The sequence below is a fragment of the Rhinoderma darwinii genome, chromosome 3 (assembly GCF_050947455.1).
Source record: "Rhinoderma darwinii isolate aRhiDar2 chromosome 3, aRhiDar2.hap1, whole genome shotgun sequence".
Taxonomy (NCBI): Eukaryota; Metazoa; Chordata; class Amphibia; order Anura; family Rhinodermatidae; genus Rhinoderma; species Rhinoderma darwinii.
This window is the reverse complement of record NC_134689.1, coordinates 319,512,976-319,517,738: the sequence shown is the minus strand read 5'-3', so window position 1 is coordinate 319,517,738 and position 4,763 is coordinate 319,512,976. Positions and strand designations below refer to the sequence as shown.

General features: G+C 42.1%; 1 non-coding gene across 1 annotated transcript; it reads right to left on the bottom strand.

Annotated features, from left to right (window-relative positions):
- Positions 1 to 4,354: 4,354 nt before the first annotated feature.
- Positions 4,355 to 4,427, bottom strand: TRNAV-CAC (transfer RNA valine (anticodon CAC)). Its single transcript has one exon. It is a non-coding gene; the product is annotated as a tRNA-Val (tRNA).
- Between the last annotated feature and the right edge of the window lie 336 nt (positions 4,428 to 4,763).

Genomic DNA, 4,763 nt, shown 5'->3' with positions numbered 1-4,763 from the left:
CATTTTCACAAGGGCTAAAGGAGGAAAAAAACAACCATTTTTTTTATAAAGCAATTTCTCCCGAGTACGGAAATACCCCACTTGTGGTCAAAAGTTTTTTTCATTAGAAATGAATTAACCCTTTCAGGACTGATCCATTTTTTGCTTTCATATTTTAGATTTTCACTCCCCGCTTTCCAAGAGCCATAACTTTTTTATTTTTCCGTCAATAGAGTGGTGTGAGGGTTTATTTCTTGCGGGAGGAGCTGCAGTTTTTATTGGTACCATTTTTTGGTACATAAAAAGTGATTCAAAAGTTGTATTAAATTTTTTTTTTAGAGCAAAGTTGACAAAAAAAAACAAACAGCGATTTTGGCGGTTTTAATTATTACATTTTTTTAAGGTGTGCACTGTGCAAATTAAATAATGGTATATTGTAATAGTTCGGACTTTTACGGACGTAGCGATACCAATTTTGTTCATTTTTTTATATTACTTCAGAAGAAAAATGTGAAAAGGTGTTTTGTTTTTTTAACTTTAAAAAAAAAAATTCTCACTACTAATAACTAGAATTCTTCTACTCATTTTATTAATCAATCCCCTTAGGGGACTTGATCCAGCGATCATTGGATCACTGGTACAATATACTGCAATACTAATGTATTGCAGTATATTGTTATTCTTACAGGCTTCTGTAACAGAGCGATCGCTGTACCTGTCCGTTACTACCGAGGGGGCCTGCTGTAATACACAGCCGACACCCGCAGCTTAGCATGTGAGCCGGCTCCATACATCAACCGCCGCATCATGACGGGCATTTAAGTCATAGTGCGCAAAGGGGTTAATGCGCAGCGGATGGTTCAAAGTGAAAATTGCAATTTTCCACTGATACGCCATTTTAGTGCATAATATGTTGTGCCCAGTTTGTGCCACAGAAGACAAATACCTCATAAAACGTTAAGCTGGTTCTCTCGGGTATGGCGACGCCATATGTGCGGGCGCAAAATGCGGCTTGGGCACGCTGCAGACCTCAGAAGGGAGGGAGCGCCATTTTGCTTTTGGAGCGCAGATTTTGCTTGGTAGGTTTCTGTTTTGGGTTTCGCTGGTATTTCAGTTTATAATGTTGGGGCATATGTAATCTGTGCGGAGAACATCAGGGCATAATAAGAGGGTATGATAATGGGGTAAATAAATAATATTTCATAGATATGTGCCCGGTGTTGCACTGATAAATGGCGCCCGATCTTATCCACTTTTGGAACAGTCTGCACATTTTGCATCGCCATATTCTGAAAGCCAGAACTTTTTTATTTTTTCACCACCGGAGCCGTGTGAGGGCTTATTTGTTGCGGGACAATCTGTCGTTTTCATTGGTACCATTTTGGGGTACATGCGATTTTTTTTGATCACTTTTTATTCAATTTTTTTGCAATCCTGAGCAAAAAACAGGAATTCTGACACCGTTTTTTAGGTTTTCTTTTTGCGGCGCTCACCGTACGCTATAAATGACATTTTTACTTTATTCTGCGGGTTGGTACGATTACGGCGATACCATATGTATATAGGTTTGGTCCTTTTTTTTAGCGTTTGCACAATAAAATGACTTATTTATAAAAATAAAAAAAAATCTGTGTCACCATATTCAGAGAGCCATAATTTTTAAATTTTTTAGTAAAAAAAAGCTGTGTAAGGGCTTGTTTTTTGCGAGACGGATAGAAGTTTTTATTGGTACTATTTTTGGGTACATGCGACTTTTTGATCACTTTTCATTCTTTATTTAGGGAGCAGTGGTAACCAAAAAAATTGTGATTCTGTCGTAGTTTTTTATTGATTTTTTTTGGGGTGTTCATCGTGCAGGAAAAATAACATTATAGTTTCATAGTTGGGGTCGTTACGAACGCGGTGATACAAAATATGTGTACTTTTTTAACGTGTTCATTTTTTTTCTATAATAAAAGTCTTATTATAGGAAAAAAAGCATTTAGTGTTTATAGAACTTATAACTTTTATTTTTACACTTTTTTTAAAACATTTTTATTACTTTTTTTTACTTTTTTTACTTGCCCCACTAGGGGACACTTAGACTTGCAGCTTTGATCGCTGCTAGAGTACATTACACTACACACATCCAACTGTCATTGTGACGTGACAGTCACACTGACAGGAAGCAGAGGAGGAACGGCCGGAGGCTGTTCCTCCGAGGCTTTCGTACATGGCAACCCGGAGGTCATTATCTGACCTCCGATTGCCACGACAAGCATCGGTAGCCCCCACGATCACTTTGTGGGGGCTGCCGATGTGCTTCAAACCACTTAAATGCGGCGACGGCAATCCGTCGCCGCACTTAAGGGGTTAACTGCCGAAAGCAGCGATGGTCCGCTGTCCGGCGAGACTGATGTCTCAGCTGTCTACACAGAGTGACAGTTTGAAATGCGGACAAAAATGAACGTCATGGTGCGGGAACTAGCAGCCGACCATGACGTTCATTTTCGTCCTTGGTCGTGAAAGGGTTAAAAATGTCCCTCTTTTCCGAATTCAAAAGTTGGGAGGTATGATTAAGGGGTTAAAAACGACACCAAAATCGCAGCACAACGCTGTGTGTAAATCCATCCTATTAGACTATGTTCACACGGGGTATTTTGCAGGAGGAATATCTGCCTCAAAATTCCGTTTGGAAGTTTGAGGCAGATATTCCTCTCCCTGCACGCCGTTTTTCGCGGCAATTTTCGTGCTGTTTTTTGCCCGCGGCCATTGAGCTCCGCGGGCATAAAACAGCACGAAATACGCTTTCTCTGCCTCCCATTGAAGTCAATGGGAGGTCAGAGGCGGAAGCGTCCGTAGATAGGGCATGTCGCTTCTTTTTCCCGCGAGGCAGTTTTACTGCTAGCGGGAAAAAGACGCCGACGCCTCCCATTGAAATCAATGGGAGGCGTTCTCGGGCCGTTTTTGCCGAGTTTTGCGACGCGGTTTCCGTGTCAAAAAACTCGGCAAAATACCCCGTGTGAACATAGCCTAAGTGTAAGGCCTCACATAGTGGGCGCGGTTCTACCAATTCGGCGCGGTTTTGCAATGCTTGTTTATGTCTGCGTGGTTTTTGCAGGTAAGACAGTAGTTAATAAATTCAATTGTAGCAGTAACCACTACCACAATCAAAAAGCCGTGGTGCAAACTGCATGAATTATTGCGGGTTTGCAGCGTATGGGGAAAATGTATTATCACTGCTGGGAGTGCGTCGTCTTCAACGGGGCGCACACCACGATGATAAATATGTTGCAGGGGTCTGAAGAATATAGGTCGGAGCTGCTGTCTGCACTCGATAAACAAAGCAGGAAAAAAAAAAGGGGGTGCAAGCGCTTAGTAAATATAAAGTTTGGCCTGGGCGTCATGTTTTTCAGTGTATAATGTATTCATGTCATAAAACAGGCATTAATACATTGATAAATCCGCCCTACAGCTGATGAATTCCTAAGTTTGACAAGGGTCAGCTTACACAGAGTTTTTTGTTGCTGATTTGAACACGGAAACCACGTCAGAATCAGCGACAAGAAACATCCGAAATGTTCTTTCTTGCTGACGTTTTCGCCTCTAATTTAAGGCTATGTTCACACGGGGTATTTTGCCGAGTTTTTTGACGCGGAAACCGCGTCGCAAAACTCGGCAAAAACGGCCCGAGAACGCCTCCCATTGATTTCAATGGGAGGCGTCGGCGTCTTTTTCCCGCGAGCAGTAAAACTGCCTCGCGGGAAAAAGAAGCGACATGCCCTATCTTCGGGCGCTTCCGCCTCTGACCTCCCATTGACTTCAATGGGAGGCAGGAGAAAGCGTATTTCTCGCTGTTTTATGCCCGCGGCGCTCAATGGCCGCGGGCGAAAAACGGCGCGATAATTGCCGCGAAAATCGGCGTGCAGGGAGAGGAATATCTGCCTCAAAGTTCCAAACGGAATTTTGAGGCAGATATTCCTCCCCCAAAATACTCCGTGTGAACATAGCCTTAATCAATGGGAAGCAGAAAAAACTTGCGGCGCTCTTTTCTGAGTATTATTCGCTGTGTTTTTTGCCTGCAGTTCATGCATTAGATTCAACGGAGAAGGGCAAAAAAAAGCAGTGAAAAAGTCGGACAGAAAGAGTTAAAACAGTGCTGGGAGTTCAAAATGTGCGTCAGAATTCGTGAAGTAAATTTGAGGCAGGTTTTTTCTGCCTACAAGAAACTCTGTGTGTACAGGAACTAAGAGATTGCCATCTTCTGTGCATCAATAGAAACAGTAGTCTCAGCCCGGTGTATTTCTTTTTACTTAGAAGAATAATGAAATTATGATACAATTATATATACGAAAAATAAACGTCAAATTTGAGTAAAAAAAAACAAAAACAGAAGTGTTTCCGCCCGGGATCGAACCGGGGACCTTTCGCGTGTGAGGCGAACGTGATAACCACTACACTACGGAAACCAGATCACATTCGATGTTCTGCTTTTGGTATACAATGCTCATCAGAGGAATGAACCATGTGTTCTCTTTGTAATGTCGCTTTTTGAATTTATCTATTTTCGTTTTCACCTTTATGAGACATATAAAGAGATCGGTGTTTCTTTGCTTCATTTGACCATTGCTTCAGCCGCACAGAGAAAGCTAACAGTTTCTGGACAGAACGAACAAGTAGAAGCACAAATGAATGTCCTTTAATACACCAGTAGAGGGCAGCATAACTCTACTGCGCAGTTCAGGAGACTCCATTTTCTGTGAGGGAAGGAGGGGTAAGTTGTGGATGCTCTGTTATGGGGACTG